This window comes from Perognathus longimembris, chromosome 9, assembly GCF_023159225.1.
Source record: "Perognathus longimembris pacificus isolate PPM17 chromosome 9, ASM2315922v1, whole genome shotgun sequence".
Classification (NCBI taxonomy): Eukaryota; Metazoa; Chordata; class Mammalia; order Rodentia; family Heteromyidae; genus Perognathus; species Perognathus longimembris.
The window spans coordinates 61,156,991-61,179,827 of NC_063169.1; positions in this window are offsets into that span (position 1 = coordinate 61,156,991).

A 22,837-nucleotide genomic window follows, 5' to 3' on the forward strand; every position below is an offset into this window, starting at 1 on the left:
CCCATTCGTGCTTGTACTCTTGTAGCTTCTGAGTTGGCTGTCCATAAGTATTTTTAACATCATTTTAATCATTTTTACATAACAATTATGTTTACCAAGTCTATATTTTTGTGAGAAGACAAAGTTCAAAGTAAGAATGCTTATTATTTTGGAAATGTTTGCCTCAATATGTTGATGTGGGTAGAATTCTAACCTTTCTGAAAAGCAAAATCATAACAGGCAAGTTGTTTATGTCTGAAAGACAAAAGTTCTTTATCCCAGAAACGCATCCATCAGCACGTTAAAGTTTCTTAGCAACTTAATTGAATAGAACAGGCAATGACACAGGCCTATTATTATTTCTCTAGAGTAAATATTAAAAACTATAAATTCTTTTTTAAAATACTTATTTATTGTCTAAGTGATGTAAAGAAAGGTTACAGTTTCATATGTTAGGTCTTGGGTACATTTCTTGTACTATTTGTTACCTCTTCCCTCATAAAGTCTTATTAATCATCATGTCTGGGTTTAAGTAAACTTAGAAATGGCTGCTCCTGTGTAATGGAGAGTTAGGTGTTTGCTATTCCAGGAAAATCGTCTCCTGGTGTTGTGTGATGGAAGAGGTGAAGTATAGAATACTCATTGTTCAAGAACACAGATAGTTAGGACTACACTCTGAGTCTACCTTTACCTAACTAAGTGGTCCTGGACAAATGAGTTAAGCATCCTGTGTCTCCTTTTCCTCCTCTGTACAACAAACATAGTAGCACGACCCACTATGTATAGTTGTTGTAATGTTCGAAGGACTCATATGCAAGCACTAAGAGTGGTGCTCAGCTGCTGAGGACCATATAAGTGGGTTGGTAAGCATTGCTACTCTCAAGGTTTGTCAGCTAGAGATTGTTTTCCCAAGGAATGATAAAGCAAGGCTTACCATCCTCCATCTCTTGACTTTCTCTGACAATGTGGTCATATTTCTTTTGGTCTATACACAAGGAAAGAGGCAAGGAAAGGAAAAGAGAGGAAAGGAGAGGTAAAGAGGGATGATAGCATAGACTGTGCTGCTTTTCATCTTTACCAGTGCATGAGGCCTTTGAACATCAATAGACAACATTTATTGATAACAGCATTTCCTAGGAAACCAAATTTGAGCATTTGTACAAACAGTCATTGATTGATCGTTATAAATTTCACATCTGAAGCATTCACCCAGGAAAACAACCGACTGGGATGGCCCAGATAATCAGAAGTTTGATCTGTCAGTGCCATTAAGTCAATGCATGGACTACAAAGCTACTTTCCATGTATTGACAATGTTGACTTAAAGGCTGAGGGCCTTCTAGCTGTCTAGGCTGCATTTTAGTTAATGAAGCTTAATGATATTTTTATGCTAATAGCCTTTACTGGCTGACATCTTGAGATTCTTCTCCTCAGTGGCCACATTATGACTATCTTCCCTATCCAAGTTTTCTTTTATTTGGTGGGGTGGGGGATTGTGCCTGCTAATGAATAATTTGTATTAGAAAAATATTAAGTGCAGAAGGATCTTGTTGACGATATATCTCCTAGATGGCATATTATGAGTTTTCACCAAGCACATGTCAATACATGGCCATACTTTCATGCAGATTATACCAGTAAGTTCTAATTTAATAGGACCAGATAGAAGGTGGGTGGAAGTTCTGAAGGATGAAAAAGAGGCACCTTGAATTGAGTGCAAGTGAATGTGTTGGTGCAAAAGCTAGAGGGTGGGTGAGGAGAACATATTGGAATTCACTTGCCATGGTTAATGTAAAAGTTATAATCTCCAGAAGAAAAGGGTTTTCTTCCTGTTTTATCTTTAAGCTAGTTTGTATACATGAATATTTGCATATCTATATATACCCATTGTAGATGTATATATATACACATATATATACACATAAACAGCAGCAATCAGATCATAGTTTTTACACATAGAAGCTTGCAAGTACCATATATATTGTACCAAACTGTTTTCATTCATTTAGAGTTTTGCTAAGTTTCTTCTTTACCTTCCTCTCTCTTGTTCCATGTGTTTATTGTACAATCATATATCTCACTACACAGAACTTGGTTCTTCATGTGATCTAAAATTAAATGCATCACTTGCAGGTAGAGCTGGTGGTTTCCTGTAGGTGGTAAAGAATTGTATAATTTACAGAATTTATAGAAAACCCAATCTTAGTTTCGTTTTTTGTTTTTTTTTTCTTTTTGGCTGCTACTGGGTTTCAATTCGGAGCCTCAGATTAGATAGCAGATGCTTCACCTCCTAAGCCGCATCGCCTTTTTTGTTTTAGTTGATTTTAGTAGAGCAGTTCATTCATCAGTTCCTGCATCTTTGAGGCTGAACTCTAAAGGAGATCCTTCTACCTGGACCTCCCCGTAGCTGGGATTGTAAGAGTGCACCATTTCTTTTCTGAAAGAAAATGATTGCTTGTTACAAGTCAAAAGTGTGACGTGTTGGCAAGTCCTTCTAGTGTAAGTATCTGCTTTACTTCACAGATTAAAGTGTGCATCCTTGTGTTAGATGAATACAAATATAAACCTAAAGTTCCTGGAAATAATGTATTTCATCCTGGACACTGAATGATCCGTGTCTTTCCATTTCTCTTACTTACTTGGTGATTTATGCATACTTATTTGTATCCTCTTGACATGTGTTTCCTGACTTTACTTGTCCCTCAGAATGAAGATGCCAGGAGCTCCTCCTCTGACTAAATCTCTGTGACCTTTCCTCTTGTTCTCATGGCCTGGGCCTGGGGTTCTCACATGTCAGGGAGCTGGGCTCTGGGGGAAAGGGGGAAGCCTTTACAATGCCTTTGTTTGCCCCCCCCCACCCCCGCCTCTCGGCATGGATTCTGACAAAGCAAATCTGAGAAATTTCACTTGTTGCTGTTGCTGCTGAGGAGAGACATGACTACTTTAACTCATTCATCTCCTTTCTGTTCCTAGAGTGAATAGCCTTGCCATCCACCACAGGCCATTTGCACCTGCTGCTTCCTCTATCTTCAGGTGATTTTTTTATGTCGTCAGGAGGATTTCTTAGGTCATAATAACTGGAGTACCTGCTCCTCACAATGCCCTATGTCTTCCTTCTCTGCAGTATTTTAAATCTCTATTTAGCTTATGCCCTTTTAACACATAGGCACGCACGCACGCATGCACGTACACACACACACATAGACACAATTATGGTGTTATTTCCCCCCATTTCCCTTCTAGAATACAATTCAGAGTATAGAAGTGTTTGGTGGGCCATTTTCTTGATCTATTTTTGCTATCTTGAACACCTGTAATCCTTGACAGACACTTGTGCAAATTCATGACCAGGATGTTGAGTTCCTCACAGAACACCTGAAAACATAAGGCATGGACCAGCCAGCAATGGTGATGATTAACAAATGCTCGCAGATAATTGCTCTCTAGGAATCTCAGGACAGTCCTTATCTCTCCAGAGTTTATAACCTGAAAGACTTGAGTTTTTTTTAAAATCTCCATAAATAAACTAATCAAACCAGTATCATGCTACTGAAGAGAATTAAGGCTGTGTTGCTTGCTGGATCCAAAAGGATACTGGCTGGTAAGAAGCTTGTTTTCCTTTTAGTAAGACATTTCCTCCTCTTCTTTGATTTAAATGATCTTGCTTTTATTGATGTTCATTGTTTTCCAGAAGAGATCTGAGCTGACTTGTAGTAAATATAAGTCCATGTAATAAATAGAAGATACGTGGATAATTATTCAGAAACCTGATTATGCAATAGGCAGGTCATATTAACTTGTCATAGAAATTACAATTGCATTTTAAATAGCAACAGATGAGATTTTGTCATAGCACTATGGCAGAACTTTAAAAACCAGCTGCATTCTTGGCTTTATGCTCTAATTTGTTGGGAAAAAAAAGAATAAAAGTTGTGTATTATCCCTTACTATTTCAGTGGTGAAACTAAGACAAGTGCCTTATTCTGGTCTAGACTCGTAGTCTTGGTCGAATGTTTATGATAAGTGCGTAATCTTATCCACATCACCTCACCTGCCATTGTCAAATCCACTACAGTATACTTCAATGAAAACCACAAGCCCTCAAATCATGCAGTCAGACCTCATCATAATATTAACCCTCAGCCTTTCTTTATTATTTTTTAACTCCTGAAGTTCAAGCATAATCAAACGAATTTGTGTAGTCCTGATTTATAGACTGACAAATTCATTGCGCAAATGTGGGATGAAATGTTAACTATTTCAATGTCATTTGCAGTCATCTGTCTCCAACCCTTTTCTGGAATTGAGAGGGATATTTTTTTTTCCAGGCCTTCCAAGTAATAATTATACTATTGGAAAAATGACAGCTAGTGTGTGCTAACTGGGAACTGTGTACTTTTATTGGAAACATGCAAATTAGGGCTCGTAGAGGGATGCATAGTAATGGCCTCTAATTATGTCATATTTCCCTGAAATTGTATCATATGTGCAAGTGCTGGCGCCGAGGACGACACTGCCACGAGTTCCCTGGTGACACATTTGGCGAGTTCTGACCTCACACCAGTTCAGTTAGTGCGGAATGAACTCAGAGAGCTGTGCCAACCCACGGAGACCTCCATCTTCTGCACTTAAGCCTTCTCCCCGAAAGACACAAGCGAAGAGGCAATTTGAAGCATGTTGGGAGTTGTTTGGAATCCAGATTTCTGCTTTTAGAGCTACTTACTGTGTACTTAAGGAGTTCGCAGACGATTGGAAGCCATTTGTGGGTTCCTGTGGTTATTTTTTACCTTACTGCCCCTAGCAGGAAAGTGTCAGAAGACAACAGAATGGGAATGTGATGCGTGTATTCATTTGGTGTTACAAGGAGTCTGACCAAGTTCAGTTGAAAAGGGAAATAGAATACCTACTGCATTCACTTAAGTATTTCTCTTAAATCAGTGTTGATTCTGACATTGGTAACGTGAATGCTTCTTTGCTTTGCTGATGCATGAATGGAAGATACATGCACGAGGAAGTGCAATGTTCAGGGGAGCAGGCCTGGAGGACCTCACTAAGGACATCTTGGATGTCGCCCATCCAATGAGAATCTGACCCACGCATGTGCACACTCACCCCTCCCACAGTGAAACCTGTTTTGCTATCCTTAGTACCACGTTTGTAGCCTTCTAGAATCTGGTTAAAGAGTACCGAAGAAATCTTTTGTAAAACAGCCTTATGGATATGACACCTATAGTCACGGATACTAATTCTGATGTACCTGTACATCTATTGCTATTTAGAAGGCAAGGAATGATAGGAAATTACTTCTCCCAATTAGACTGGATTGACTTACAGATAGGGAAGTCAAACGCTTGTTTTCTAACCATACAATTCAGCTAATCATACAATTTAGCATTGCTCTCCCTTTCTCCCACAGGTGGCTCAGGGTTGATACTCCTAATGTGATGCCCTTGAAGTTCCAAACTCCGGGACTAAGGCTTAACCTTGCTGACGTTTCGGTCATTTATCAGTCACCCACACTGGTATGGACTGTAGGCAGAACACATTATCTCCATGTTGACTGAGGGAGCCATAAAAGGAAATACAGCCTTTCAGAGTTTATAGCTAAACTGTAGGAACAGGGCAAATAAGAATAGAAAAAATTAAGTTCAGACTTTCAAAAACATTTGACAACTTCTTAATGAGTGCCTTTCGTTTCAAAGTGGTCTCCTTGGACAGGTCACATACATTTGCCCATAAATGGAGATATATCTCAAGGTAGTGGTGGAAACCTCGTCACATTGAATGTATTCTCAAAGGAGAAAACTAGATGGTACTAACCAGAATTTTAGGAATAACCATGCATCATTTAAGACAAGCCTAGTGAACAATATCTATGATCAGAGCGATTAGCATGAAATGGGAATACGGTAGAAATTTTAGTCAAAGGATTACTGTAAGAAAGATGACTGTCCTCAGTAACATCTTTGTGCTGTGAAGAATTAATTCAGTGTTTGAGGCAGTTTAGCATTTCGATGCACTGTCAACCTAATTTTGATCATGCATTTTAATACTCAACATATCTATTGCTTTAGTGACCTCAAATCTCAAAAAGGAAATCTTGGTGTGAGATGATACTTTTGATACCTGGATGTTTTGAATCCCGGGGATTATTGGTATTTGCCAGTAAAGTCATTCAACTTTTGTATCTAGGTTATAGAAAAAGAAATATGTGAAGGTTTTAAAAAGTTTTTCAAGTCTCCTTTACCAATTTACTTTGGAGATAAAGCCGATGGTTCACCTCAGTGGTTTTCATTAGACACTCAAAATGTATAGCATAAACTTTCAGAATCTTTTTTGTGACTTGGTTACTTCCAGCATAAGTAAAATTAATTGTAATTCTTACACAGAGGATTCATTTGATTTGAGCCTTAGTCTCATTACCTGTGACAAAGAAAGTAGGACTGGATGAATATTAATATCCTTTACAACTCAACTTAGTTTTTGTGACTGTTTATTCTTTCCTTAAATATAGGTCCTTAGCTGTCATTTGAGTATTTATTAAGCAATCTGAATCTTGGACTCTGTTTTTTAGTATCTTAAGAAATGAATCCCAAAGACCAGCCAGATAGATAATAATTTTGTATAGCAACATAAACATCTCCCACAATCTTTTATTAATTTAAGAATCATGCCTATCAACTTGCCTTTATTCAGATTATTTTAACAATATTTGGCTGGCGGGAAGGCTGTAGATTTATCACACAGAACTCAACACTCATTGTTTGCTTCAAGTGATCACCCATTTTTGTTCTGATATCAGGCAGTATTCATTGCAGCTGTTAGCATATGACAGTTGACTGGGCGAACTTGGAAATACTGCTGCTCCTCACTGAAACACGTTGCCTGTACATTCTCATTGCAATGTGATTGCTCTTCTGCCTTCACGAGTTATTCAAGAAGAAAATTAGCCTCATTTCTTTACCGAGAGGCTTTGCATAAACACTCAGTCATAATTTATCTACAAATATCAGGAAGTTAAATGTAATCAATTACGGCTGTGTAGAAGTATTCAGGGGGCTAGTATTGGGGTATCCTAGCTGCTGATGGCTAAGAGGGGTTCATAGCAACAGATCGGGGACCTTCATTCATCTGCAGCTGGGATTCCTTGATCTAAGAATGCACTGCATGTTTTTGTATGAGCATAAATACTCGCAGATGTCTTCATTCTCTCTGAGTGGCTCAGATGCCATTTTCAGTCTAGTTATAGCACTATTTGGTAAAGAGACAGAATTATGCCATGTGTAAGCCAATACCAATATGATCCAAAACTCACGTATCCATTTGGCAACAGTTCTGATACTTCAGTTTTCTGTTGGTGTTTGCATCATATAAATTGGATCTGTTTAAGAGTCCTAGATGTCTATGGCTCTATCTTTCCAGAGTGGTATTTGAATGTATTGAAAGGAATTGCATCCACCTAGAATGAATGAATCATTGGCGATGGACCTATATGACTCCTCAGAGATTTCAAGGGATTTGATTTCCTTATTTACTAACTTTATTTCCTTTTGTGTTCAGCTCTTGTGTGTGTGTAAAAATAAAACAGACAAATGATACTTCCTCCATCCCTTTCTAGCCTCACTATTAGTTCTGTAGATTGAATTCTTTCAGTTGGTTAACAGGAACCTTTAAAAAGAAGTTTGGTTGTTATTTTTTAAAATTACTAAACAGAAGCACCACTGGAAGGGCAGTGAGTTTTTCATTAGGTGAATTATTGGTTTAGACAGTATTTGGCTGTGTGATGTGTTGGTTGGTTTAGAATATATTGTATGCACCATCGCACAGTGGCAGGCTGGTGGGAGGGTGTATTTTCAGCAGCCTCGCTAGGTGACAGAATGGGGTAACAGAGCCATAATTTATAGTCACTAATATGAAGATGTTATATCAATTACCTAGGGAAAGAAATACCCCCACTGGATTTATATCCTTTAGTTATTAAAACAGTGGCAGCTATCTTAAATTAGTTATAGAAAATAAAGAATTTAGCGACAGAAATTAATCACTGTCACGGTGCACGCATAGATTCTGAGTTGCAGCGCTTGGCAAAACATTTGTTTGGAAAAGGAAAATTGCTATTATGGTCACCTTAATAGAAACAGACAATCCAACAAATCTTAATTTTAAAAGATTTCATGCGGTCATAAATCATAATGGCATTGGGATTTAAGGCACAAAAAAGGCAACTTCATAAAGAAATGAGGCATGCCAGAGAGAGCCAGAAGCCATGGCCAGTGCCCTACTGACCATCCATCCTACTGAGTGTGGCCAATGGTGTGATATTTCAACTCCAAAGTAGACTGTTCCTTTTCTTCCCTCAGAAAAGTATAACCATCTCCCAAATCTCTTTTTTCCCCCAACAATTGTCTGTGTGGTCTCTTCTCTCAAGTGGAAGGAGAGACTTGGAATATAAATGGATACAGGACATCCCTCCCTATCAAAATCCATTAGTGTCTCTTCCAGGTGCAGTTAGGATGAAATCCAGCTCCTCCATTCCTCACTGTGACCTTTGTACCAGTGAACTGGTGGTCTTCCTTCTCTCCCCTCCATCTTCCTAGGGTATCGGGGCCATACCCATGTTTAATTTTTATTTACCTTAACTCATTACTTCTCATATTTTTAATTTCACTCACATGAAGTCTCATAACAAACGAAACACAAAATACAATACCAATAAAAAACATAAAATACAAAGACTAACAAGAAAACCTTTAGAGAAGAATGAAGTAAGTGTTAAACCAATAGAATTTGAATTGCTTAATAATTGTGTTCTGGAATTACAGGCTGCTACTTTTCTTATTAGCAGAATGATGTATTCTGTTCACATGTGGTAAAATTTCTGAACAACTTCTGATCTTTTGTGGTTGGGCACCAATGTTTGCATGCCTATGAGTGATAGATAGCCCATTATGGAGTGGTACTTGGTTAGTTGTGCCACCCTCTTGGAAAGCAAAATGCATCATCAACATAAGCGAAATTTTCCTCATTACTGTATGGCTTTACCATCTGTCTGCCTAGCTTTCTCAGGCTTCTTTAAATAGGCATCAGGCTGGCCATTGCCACTGAGCATCCAACCCTTACAGATGGGACCTAGCTTCAGGGCCAATTGAGCTGCAGCTGTGTTTCATACAGGCCCTGGTCACACAGTTTTTGGCCAGTAACTTGTATGTAGTTTTTACAGTGGTCTCAACACACACACACACACACACACACACACACACACACACACACACACACACGTAAAAAGAATCCTTTGATGTACATGGGGTGACAGATGATAGATAGGTTTGTAAGACAAAAATATGAATCTTCAGCTAAGCAAATTTTTCTCAATGGCTATGTCCTCATGTTGGGTATAATTGGAGAATTATCTTGAGTAGTCAAAAAGGGAAGTTAATATTTGGCGATGTTTTCAAAATGTCAAAATGAAGTAATTATTTGTATTCCTCATGGATTCCTCCCCCCCAACGAGACTTCAATACCATCTTTCTTTGTAATGAAAGCATAGAATTTGGAAAACAAACAAACTCAAATGCAATTCATTTATTTTTTTATTAAATTTTATTGACAAGGTGATGTACGGGGGGCTACAGTTATGTAATAAGATAGTGAGTACATTTCTTGTTATATTTGTTACGCCTTCTCTCATTTTTCTTTCCCTTCCCTAGTTCAGGTAAGCATATATACAATATCCAGTGTACCAAAATCATATGCAGTAACCACATAGGGTATTCCAAAGAAATTTATTTTTTTAACATTACAGAATATATGGATTCTCAAAGCCTCATTTTTCCTGAGTGGACTATGACATAATGAAAATTCTGTTTGGAGTTTCAAATTCCCCATGAATGAATCATAAATTATACCTCAGTATTGGAGAAATACTAACAGGAATGTATCTAATTTTTTTGGATGGTTCAGTTATAAAACACACAGTTTTGCTCTTCTGGTAATAAATGGAATTAGAAAAGAGAACTTGATATGTACCTATGTAGATTAATGGATCATTTTTCATTTCCTAGGCCAGAAAGTAATGACTCAGAGGTAGCTTAGCCTTGCTTCATAATCAATGAACGTATTGATAAACTATGCCCTTTTAGATAAAAATTCAATTCTAACATGCAGTACAAACCAGGAACTTATTTAATGAGTGACTTGGGTGTGTTAACTGGAATTTGTAGATGAAACTACAAGTATGCAGAGTTCCGTAGTGCATGCATTATCTTGACTCTCCAATCAGGCTTTATCCCAATATTAAAAAAAATGAAATCATGAACCTGATGTGGCAGAATTGCTCCTCATAGCATGGCTAGTAGTATCCTACTTGGAAGACAGCTTCTGAATTTTTATAAGAAAAAAACATGAAGCTTTCATTTGATCTCCAAATTACCCCATCATTCTGTAACTGAAATGCACATGATTATTTCCAACAGATGATATATACTGAAATAAATTCTGAACCAGACAATAACATTTAACACCCAGTGTAATGCTTTGATGTTCTCTCATGCTCTGATGCATTTGGACTTATTACCAAATCACTGCTACAAGGCTGGAAGTTTCAATAATTTATAGAAGACATTACACTAGGAAGAGTAGTAAGTCTACTGAAGAGATGACCCAAATACCTCACATGGATCCCATATTTCAGCCCCTCACCTGAGTTTCTCTTATATTCATTTTTCTTATATATATAAAGCAATATTTTGAGCAATCTTTTGAATGCAAGGCTCCATTTCATCATCTTGTGTCACTCCTGGTTTGCTGTTTACCTATGTTTCATGTACATGATACAATTCAATTACATAACCTTGTTTGTTAAATAATTTGCTGATTGCCTGTGATGTTGAGATTGGACTTTTGCCTTCTCTGTGTGTACAGAGTGGATTGATAGCATCATTTTAATTGCTGTTCCAACATTTGTATAGAACAGGAGCATTTCTGGTTCAGAATCTATGTCTCTGGGGTGATTAACTTAATAGAAACAATAAATGTCAACATTCATTGCCTAACCTTGTATCTACAGAATGCACAAGGTATACTTTTGCATACATATTTTACTAAGTGGCTCTATGAAGAAAAGTATATTTAAGAACACATTTAAAAATTATACTGGGTTTTATAATAAAATTATGATTCTACCATTGTACTTTGGCTCTTTTTCCTGCTTTGAAAGTCTTAAATCTCTCTTTGCACAATGAATGAAGTATTTTCTCAAAGTTTAGTGAATATAAAGTCCCATCTCATAGAGAGGCTAACTTCTTGTATTAACAATACTTTTACTTAATCATGAATACCTTCAAAGTGATACATGCATAGCAGGAAATAAGACATATTACCGAGCTTTACTTAAAATGACAATGTGCCCACATAAGCAATTTTCCCCTCCACAAGCCCAGCTGAAATGCACTAAGAGAGCTAAAATGATTTCATTCTCAAGGACAATGAGGAGAGGAAGGCAATGGTAGACAAATCTTTTAGCAAACATTAGTGAAGCAAGAAATATAGATGGCAATGGACTTGTTGGAGTGAATTTTCACCTAGCATGGAGAAAAGTGCACAAGCCACTCCTTGGAAACTTACCTAGAAACACCCGGAACTTCCAAAAGTCAGATGAATCATGCATGGAGTTGTACAGGCGCCTTGATGAAAAGTGGTGCAACAGGTGTATGTCAGTTCTCTGCAGCCCATCCTCCTTTCCTCCTTGTGGATACAATGACACTTTTCACTGGAGATGCTCAAGGACACCAGTTGGAAACAGATGTGAAACTCAAGGATGAATAAATATGTCCACTGTAAACATGAGGGGAAAGAAACTAGCAAGAACCAAGAACCACCTAACATTTTAGGAAATCCTTAAATGGAGATGGCAATACCTAGATAAATCAGAAATTTGTAGACAGAAGAAGAAACCTAAAGGGTAAAAAACTAATATCTACAGGCATATAGGGGCTGTGTCCTCAAAATCAGATTTTCTAAATAGGAACAGAGGCCAAGAAAGTTGTTAAAAAAAATAAGAAAAGTGGTAACAGAAAAAAAAAACATAGTAAAAAGGATTGGAATAAATATTTTAGTGAATGAAATATCTAAAAAGTTGGAAGAAAATACAGAATACAAATTGTGTGATTATCATCCTAAATGTCATTGACCCCTACTTTAAAAACTTCCTGAGCAGTCAGAAGCAAAAAATTAGATTAAATGGGCCCACTAAGCACCTAGTTCAATGAATGAACATTGATTAAGCCAAAACATCAGTACAACTCAGAACAGAAGAAATATGACTTTGTTTTCCTTAACTTTAAAAAAAATTTAGAGTCATACCCGAAGCAAAGAATACCACAGTAAATTAGAAATTTGTACTAAAAACGGGTTAAGAAAAACTCAAAGCTTTGGTAAAAAGTGATTTTTCAGCCAATAATTTTATACCCAGCCCAACTATCAATCACATGCCAGTGGAAAAGTAAAGGATGTGGATGTATTCTTAAAATACACTGATGGAAAATGACATAACTGAAAATACTCACCTTCCCCCCTGATAGTCCTACCTTAGAACTGTCCTCCTCTTCTCCCCTGAACAAACATACCCTGTGAATTCAGAAGAGAGAGCCCAAGACCCAGGCTACATCCAGTACTGACACCCCCTGGCAGACACAAATGCTATTGAACCCTTGAAACTCGTCAGTCAGAATAACATCGCCCACCCACCCTGCCTCCATCTCACTCTGATCCCACCTGTCCCCCATGACTTCTCTCTTTCTGCCTAATATTGAAAGAAACCCTGGTTGTAAAGGGCATGCGCCATGCCCCACTTCAGCTGGGCTGAAGGAGACTTTGTTGCCCATCCCAGACTTTCCTCCCAAACAAAGCCTGTTGATCTGTTGAGATTTGTCCTTCTTGCTCTTTTTCTTTTCTTACATACCTCCATGATCCTATTTCAGAAGAAGCCAGGAAGAACAGACTTAAGCAAAACAAAAGCACGAACCACAAAATACAAATGCATGCATTTGTGGAATGGAGAGCCCTAGAGAAGAATGGTGAAGATAGTTATCAGGAGGGCATTTGTATAGAGCAGAGTATCTATCAAAGCAAATTGGAGAATTGTAGGAAAGAAACCTCCAAGAACTGTGAAGATTTCCTATTTGTAACACCTGAGAAACATTTGAAAGACTTGTTCCTAGAAAGTAAGCTGTTGAGTAAACAAGAGTTTTATTTACTTTCAAGACAAAAACAAAATTGATGGAACAAAGGAATGGTGATAAGATGCTACTTAACTCAGCAATGAACACTGTTTTATTGTCACAGTGGAATAAACAATGACTTGACCTAGCCAGAAATCTCAATAATCTATCTCAATATATCTAAGAGGATTGAAAAAATCAGAGGAATAGAATGTGTGTGTGTGCGCGCACACGTGTATGTACTCCCTAGGTTCCCTATTACAAGAGAAATAAGATCTTAGGTCAGATTCATTGTACAGAAAATTTCTTTAGAATCTGTCCTTAGAAACAATATCTATGGAAGATGAAGGAAGCAGACTTGCACGGAGAGGAGAGGAGCTGAATGATGACGGTGATGCAGTAACAATAAAATTCTTGCCCTGGCTGGGTGCCTATGACTCATGCCTATAGTCCTGGCTACCAAGGAGGCTGAGATCTGAGGATTGTGGTTTGAAGCCAGCCCAAACAGGAAAGCCTGTGAGATTCTTATCTCCATTTAACCACCAGAAAACCTGAAGTGCAGCTGTGGCTCAAAGTGGTAGAGTGCTAGCTAGCCTTGAGTGAAAAGCTCAAGGACAGCACCCTGACACTGAGTTCAAGCCCCATGACTGACAACAAAAGAAAACCAAAACATAAACATTCTTACTTTAGAGAGGAGATAGCTACCAGAGTGGTACTCCTGGATCCAAGAAGTCTGAACCACTGTAGCTCAGAATCTACCAATCACTAGAGCTAGCTAGATTTAAAGGAGTTATTCTGATTCCAATTTTAGTGTCCATCCCAAATCCACACATATATTAAACACCTTACTCCTCCCAGCAATAATATTTGGAGATAGGACCTTTGGGAGATAATTTGGGTTAGATAAGACCATGAGGGTAGGGTCTCTGTGATAATGATATCCATGCTTCTGTAGTGTGAGGAAGAGACCCTGGAGCTTACTTTCTCCATCAAAGAGGACAGAGAGGAGAGAGTAGCTATCTGCATGTCAGGAAGAGTAGTCATCAGGTAATGAATCTACCAGCATTCTGGTTTTAGACGATGAGAAACGTGTGCCTGTTGTTTAAGCTACCCAGTTTATATTATTATTTTTCTGTAGTAGTCCAAGATGACTAAGGTAGAATGGACTATGACTTTGGGCAAGGTTGATCTTTATGAATGACATGGCTATTTTCAGGATAAGCTGGTAGCTAACAGCCAGCAGTACTCTCAGCATCTGGGGGAAGGAATGTCTCAGGCCTCAAGAGAGAGGCTGGGCGGCCCCCCCAACATTCAGTAGCTAGAACTGGTAAATTAAAAATGGAAGTGAGAGCATTTTATTTAGAAATATGGAGGGCAGTGTCCCAGGAAGCAGCGAAGACATTTAGAACTGGCAGAAGGAGATGGGCATGTGGAAAAGGGGAAGGTTATTTCTGTTACGAGCCATTTAGCATATTGATTTTAGCTATGTGCGATACAACACTAGCAAAATTAACAATTAGTTTCACAGGTATATTAGAGATAAAATTGTACTCAGTTATGGAAACAAAATGCTAAAGTGCCATTTCATGGTATAGAATACCTTGGTATACCAACTGTTTTTGTTCAGCTTTGATAAATGTTCAAACAATAGGGACAATAGTAACAGAATAGCAAGAATCAATGGAACTCTGACTTTGCACCAAGTCTTGTATTACAAGCCCTACCTACATTGTCTCAGTCACTCTCCCATTTGCTCTGGGAAGGGGACACCACTGCCCCCATTTGACCAACACAGAAGCCAGCACTCACTGAACTTAGATCTGCTATTCATGCTCAAGGAACTTACTAAATGGAAAAGCAGATATTTGGTTTCAGGCCAGAACCACTGTGCAAGCAGAAGTTTGCTCTCCATGGGCTCACCAGCTAAAAAGAAATGTTCACTCCTGTGGCCTTCACATCAACAGTTTACTTGCACCTGGATATCAAATGCCATTTTTCCCCTCTGATTTTTCTTTATGACATTGTGTGTATTATACTACAGATTAATCGTGGTTGCCAATATTATCCCCTATCAGGCATGCACAAGAACACTGTGCTTTGTATAGTGTAAATCAGCTAAGAAGGGACAGTGATTGGAGGTGAATGGGAGAGGTTGAACCCAGTCTGTTCTGATCCCCATTTTCCAATGAGAATCATTACATTTCAGCAGGATCTCTTAAAAATCCTATGCCTTCTGAGTTTAACATTGAAAAGCGGGCATGGTGATTCCATCTGAATTACTGAGTTCTTGGAAGGACAAAGTAAATTCAGTTACAGAAAGCCCAGAGTCTGCACTTGGTCCTTTGCAAGTATCCAGTAAGTGTGAGTCTGGGAAAATGGGCACAATGGATCAAGAATTCTAACTCTGCTCCTAAAGAACTAGACTATTCTTTCATGTAAAGACCATTAATTTTCATTAGTTTTCCCTCATCTTTTCAGTTTTTGTCTTCTTGAATATGGAAAGAAATGTATAATACTTAAGCTTTGGTAAAGGCATTCAATTCAAGTAGGGATCCCCCTACCACTTCTTTTCTTCCACCCCACTCCTTCCTAAACACATTCAGGAAATAGCTTTATTATTCAGACATAATGTCCCTCTCCTCTCCTGCTTTACTCATGGAACAGAAAACAAAATTAATAAATTATCATCCTCTGTGCATGTTTACTTTGTCTTGCCAGAAGACAGCAGCTTCATAACCTTATGAGGTTCATATTAGTGGTGTGTTCCCAAAGGGGAAATGATGATGTTTACACAGTTTGGTCCATTAATAGACTTGCACTTACCATTTCTTTTTGGCATGCTTAACCCTGTATTTCCTGCTAAGGAGATGAAAGGCTTATTAGGCTGTTAGGCACATTGGACAGTATAAGTTGGTTTCCTAGGCTTGTATTGTTATTTGAAAATGGAAATTATACATTTCCTGACTTTGGTGTACACTTAAAAAGTCATAGAAGGGGCTGGGGATATAGCCTAGTGGCAAGAGTGCCTGCCTCGGATACACGAGGCCCTAGGTTCGATTCCCCAGCACCACATATACAGAAAACGGCCAGAAGCGGCGCTGTGGCTCAAGTGGCGGAGTGCTAGCCTTGAGCGGGAAGAAGCCAGGGACAGTGCTCAGGCCCGGAGTCCAAGGCCCAGGACTGGCCAAAAAAAAAAAAAAAAAAAAAAAGTCATAGAAGCAAATCACATTGAGATGTTCAGATCACAGAGGACAGGGGCAAATCCTGAGGTATACGAGGACCAGAGCCATTAGAATAATGAATACCTGGTGTCAGTGATTGAGCATCCTTCCTGAGGCACAAATGCTCTTTGGGAACGGGCTAAATGCTTACTGGATTTACTGTAGTTTCTTAACTGGAACCAAGGGATGATTTTAAGTTTGAAAAAGAAATGCTTGGATATGTATCTGAGGATTATGATCAGATCAGCTCCCTGCTTATCCATTTTAAATCTCCATTTAGCCAGAGCGTAACACATTTTGGATTATCTTCCTTTTGAGGTTATCTTGGTTCCTGCTGCCTTCTATTACTATTTACCGTACTTATTTTTTTAAATACCTAGCCTCAGTTTAGATTGACGTCTTGAATTAAAGGAAGATCTCCTTTCACAGGAAAAGAAGAGATTAAGATTCTATTTTGGGGGACAGAAAGCTACTCAAAGAAATAGTTTCTACCTTAGTCCACATTAATTTGTGACTGTCAGTGTGATCAGTCATGAGACTGCTGCTCAGTGTACCTAAGTCTGTATTATTGTTAAATATGTGAGTGTAATGCATATACTATAGATGAATCTAATATACATTATATATGTAAGTCTAATATTGACCAATTGGGTTAACCATAAAACAAATGATATTATGTGCTATTTTCTTCTTTAATATGAATTATGGCTACCATTTGTCTGAAATAAAATGTATTGGGTATTTAGGTTGTGCTTTTTATTTTGCTTTTATGAATGAATGCAGTGGATTGTAAGAGAAAAGACTCAATGTCAATTCTAAAATGACTTGTTTTTTTTTTTAAAATACAATAAAGGCAGGCCTTCCTATGTTTACTTAGTAATACTTTTTGAGGAGTGAACACCTTGAAATAAAAATACATTCTAGGCCTTAGGCAACTTAGGAAGTGTTCAAACCTTTGCAGGTAACTGGTGTTCTTTTCAAGTAAAGGTAAGTTCACATAATTCACTGGTGATTGCTAAAAATGAAAGGCATCCAACATAGATTATTAAAACATTTATTAAAAACCCTCAGTCATTTGATAGGTATCATTGATATGTAGAAAGAACATTGAAAATGATTTTTAGATAGCAGTTCTTTGATGAGGGAAAATGTTATTCACCATGCTTTTTCCCATGACCTTTTATCCCTTGAGGTTAATCAGGTCTTCTGAACAGTTCTTTTGCCTTTAAAAAATGTGAAATGTAATAGGTTGAGACTTGAAGGCTGCTCTGATTGTGGCAACTCCATGAAAAACCTGTCCCTAAGCCTGCAAGTGTTGTCTCTCTGAGGTTCTCTCTGTGCTCTGATTGTTTTTATACCTTTTAGGGCTTTAAGGTAAGCAGTGGGGATGGCCAGCATGCCAGACATCTCTCCGACTTGCCCAAGGCTCATGTGTCTATAAGTGCAGATCCTCCTCTTTAGCCTTTCTCACCACCATCCCATTCCCAAGAGCAAAAGCACTGAGCTGTAAAAGCAATCATGAAAAAGCTCCTCACTTTTTCCTGTCAATTTTCTTCTTTCTTTCATGTGAATTAGAACTGGATTTATCCCCAAATGACTGGACTCACACAGTAACAATATCTCCTGGATTTTTAATATGTTAGATCTAGGGTTGATTAATCCTTAGCTTGTCACCTTGTCACATGGAGCTAAAGCTCAACAGAGCATTCTGGTATGGGCTATTTTGACAAGATGGAGTCAAACTATGAAGTTTCTTGTCAGCAAATAATATATATAATGTGGAGAAACAAATCTGACTGAAATGCTGGGCTGTATCCCATACCTACCTCTCACCCATGCCCCTCAAAAACCACTTTTAGTGGTTCACTAAAACCACTTTTTATGTATATTTTTTCCAAGTCTTTCCATTTCTGTGCAAATGGTACAATATCATTCTTTCTGATAAGTGAAGTAAGCCAGACCCAGAGAAACAAAAGTTGCATGGTTTCCCTCATTTGTGGTAACTAGCATGTTCCCATGAGTCTAAAAGTAAACCACTGGTTGGTTAAAAAGAAAAACAAAACCACAACACTGGGATATGATAAATTATACAGGATTCCAGGCATTCACACAGAGAGGGCCCAAAAGAGGATCTTCTAAGAAGAGGATCACAATGGTGCAAAAGCTATATGCATCTGATCATATAAAATAATATTTATCAAAATAAGCTCCAGGAAATGGAAACAAGAACTTTTTTTTCTCCGTTACTATATTGCTTTTCTTTTTGTCATGTTTGTTTGGTTCTCTGTTTGGGGGAGGGGAAGGGGAAGCACAGAAATGATGAGACAAAGGGTAAACCAATACAGCAGTGATACTCACTAGACACTATGTTGAAAATGAACTATACAATTTATGATGGGGGTGAGAGGGATAGACTGGGAGAGAGCAAGGGAAGGGCTGACATTGTTCAGAAAGAAGTGTACTCTTTATCTGACTTATGTAACTCTAGCCTCTCTAAACATCACCTTTTACAACTATATGTATATGTATATACATATATATGGAAAAAACACAGCAGATACACCACCACAATCAACAGCAAAAACAACAACAACAAAACACTTTTAGTGGTCTCTACAAATCATTTTTTTAGTTCACTACTTCTTCTTCTCCACCTTTGTGTTTATCGAAAAGTAAATATGAAGGATGGGAATGTCTACTGCTAACATTATTTGATTTATTAAAGAATGAAACATTTTATCTCCAGTGAAGATGACTTTAAAGTCAACATAAATTTGCCTAATCCAATGCTTCCAATTCCATAGTAGGTACACAAAAATATTTCATTCCTCTGCTAACTCATATTAAGTGCGCAATAAATGTTTGTTGAACTAAAGTTAGACCCTTGAAAGTTTTGCTCTGAAACAGTATGTCTATATACTCTATTGTCACAGAGGCCCCAAATCCAATCTGATTTCCTGCACTTCATACATCACAAGTCTCCTTTCCTCCTTCACAGGACAGTAATTGAGTTTGGGGATAGGGGACCCACTACTAAATATTCACTTGCAATTTACAGCAAAATGTCAAATCCTTTATTTGGGAATACTCCAGATAAGGTAGGGAGGTATTTAATTTAAAAACTTTCCTGAGGGGAAACGCTCAGTCTATATCAAATGAAAAAAGGAACAGTATAGAAACTTTAGAAGTCAAATGGACAGGTGGGGAAGAGCAGGGGAGAATTTCAACCCTAAATGAGGATATTTCCCAAGTATTTTAAAATATTTGTTTTACATTGACCTGAAGTGCTTAAGCTCTTGACCAACATTTAAAGCAATTCAGTTTAGTGTCCATATTAGTTTGTGTGTGCTACCATAACAATGCCCCAGACTGAGTGGCTTTGGCAGCAGAAAGCTATTTTCTCATAGTTCCAGGGGCTTAAAGCCCCAGATGAAGGTGTTGGCATACTTGGCTTTCTCTGAAGGCCATAAAGAAAGCATCTGTTCACATCTTTCTCCTTGGATCTCAGATGGTGCCTTCTCTCTGTGTTTTCACATCGTCTTTCTTCTGTGAAGATGCAGCCACAGTGTCTCCATGTGGGTCCAAATTCTCTCTTTAAGGACACCATTTAACTCCTCTGAAAGTCTACCCACAGGACCTCCTTTTAACTGAAACACCTATAAAGGCCCCATCTCTACACACAATCACATTTGGAGGTACTGGCATTCAGGGCTTCAACATAGGATAATTTAGTCCAGAACTATGTTCCATCTAGAAGTTGTCTTGGAAGCAGATGACCCAGGGAATAAGCTACATCAACTGCTCAGATGCCATGGTTGGGACCAGGTGGGGTTGAACATCCCTTAGGTCTAACATAACTCACCTGCCACTTGGTGAAATGGACTCTAGTATTGATGAATCATGTTTTCTTTTTTTTTTTTTTTTTTTTGGCCAGTCCTGGGCCTTGGACTCAGGGCCTGAGCACCTTCCCTGGCTTCTTCCCACTCAAGGCTAGCACTCTGCCACCTGAGCCAAAGCGCCCCTTCTGGCCGTTTTCCATGTATGTGGTACTGGGGAATCGAACCTAGAGCTTCATGTGTAGGAGGCAAGCACTCTTGCCACTAGGCCACATTCCCAGCCCGAATCATGTTTTCTTAACCACTGGCTTTTCCCATCATTACAAGGGCCAGTTCCTCCTATACTTTCTTCATAGCCCTCTCTTGATGTGTGGTGGGCTCACACATGCATGTCTGCCATGAGTTAATATTTAGAAAGCATTTATAGCAGCCCTATCAGACTGGGCACTGTGGCTCATGTCTGTAATCCCAGCTACTAAGGAGGCTGAAATCTGAGGACTGAGGTTTAAAGCCAACTTGAGCAGACAAAATGGAGAGATTCTTATTTCCAAATAACCAGCAAAAAGCCTAAAGTGGAGGTGTGGCTCATATGGTAGAGCACCAGCCTAGAGTAAAAAAAGAAAGAAAAGAGCTTAAGGCCCTGAGTTCAAGCCCCAGTACTGGCACAAGGAAATAAAAATAAAACAATGAACAGAATGTGAATATTTAAAAAAATTTTAAATTCCAGAAGACACTAGAAATAGATACAAGAAGAAAATACCCTCTCAAATGGACATATTAGCATAGTGGTTAAAGGCATAGGCCATGGACCCATTGCCAGTGTTTCAGACTGTGCTGCCTCTATTTATACATTGTAAATGTTGGACATGTGATTTAGTATCTCTAGTTTCTTAATTTCCTCATCTATGAAATAAAGAGAGAATGGTGGAACCTGGACAATATTGTGATTGTGAACACAAAACCAGTCACCATGTGTTAAGATCTTACAAGCATAGGTCGCACAAAGTGTGTGTGTGTGTGTGTGTGTGTGTGTGTAAGAGCAAAAAAGAGATGATCATTACTATTGGTATTATAATCTGTATGAGCAAAACTAGTCTAAAAGTAACTCTAGAGTAATCTTTTCAAGTTCTCTTAGTCCTTGAGCTAGTAGCATCACTGCCCTTGGTCTTCAAAGTCACTGTGGATGTTTCCGCTTTGACATTCTCAGGATCTTAGCTTGGTTATGATTAGAAATGCTTAGACATGATCAGGAAATCTTAGAAAGTTATTATTTTCTATGTATGTCATTTTCCAAAGGAACAAAATAATCGTTGTGTTGCTTTGGGAAATTAAACTGGCAGAAGTAGAGTTCACATTTTGCAAACAAAACCCTCAGAACCATTTTTAGCCTTGAGGCCAATCTCCTGGCTGTTTACAGGTTGTGCTTCCTAATTAGTCCAGGGCTTTAATGAATGACAGTCATTGCTTTTGTTAACATCCTCTGCCTATTTGTACTTTTACCAAGCAAGAGCAGATGCTAAAATCATGAACACCTTGAAACCCTGGTTTGGAGATACAGGGGAATCTGCAATCCCTAGAGATATTTCAGTTGAAATGTTCATTTCAAAATTAGCACCAGAGACACATGACCAGTGTGTTTTGTCTCCTGTTTCTCTTTTCCTCTTCTCTTCAGTAGTTTGGTGTCTATGGTAGGAATCAAACTCAGAAGCATCTCCAAGAGGAGGCCTGTGTAGCTTTGCCTTCCCTGTTACATAGTTTAAAGAAACTATTGCGCTTAGCAGAGCGAAACTGTTAGTATAGTTCCACAACCTTCCATTAAAGAAATAGTTAAATTATTTTAAAACATGGTGACAAGGGATGGAGAACAAATGGCTCTTCAAAGGAATTTTCTTGGAAAAACTGTGAACTGACTGGGGTTAATGTCTAGAGGTAATGGCCTCTCCCAGGGGGTCATTAATTCCCATGAATTGGCCTGTGCTTCAATTGCTATTGCTTAAGTAAACAATAAATAACATCACACAGATATGTAATGAACTATAAAACAACCACTTCTCAACCTGCATTGCAGATACGCCTGCAGCACACACAGGACTGCCTTCTATTAATCTCCTCCACATTGATTGATTAGTTTCAATCAGCAACCTGTCCCCTATTTTCTTTTAAAATAGATTAATTCCATACTTATGAGGTCATGAAATAAAAACATGAGTGTTAGGCCCAGAAAAAAATGGTGTCTGTTCTAGAATATTTTAATAGTATTTTTTAATCCCTCTCTTTCTGTCTCTGTGTTTCTCTCTCTTTCTGTGGCGATCAACAACCAAGCCCTGTCTAAATTCAAGGCTCACTTACACAGTTGCCAGGTGGGCTTTTCTATTTGTATGTTCAGCAGGTTTATCAACAACAAAATATCCCAGACTGAAGTCATGTACCATGTGTGAAAGCAGGCCCCCGGGTGCGGCCCTGGTCTGCCAATGGCATCTTCGTTCTGCTCATTTCTCAAGCTGAACTTGGGCTCGGTCTTGACATTTTTCTTTCTTATGTCCCTGTTCCTTACCTTACCACTAGAAAATTCAGCTGAGTTACT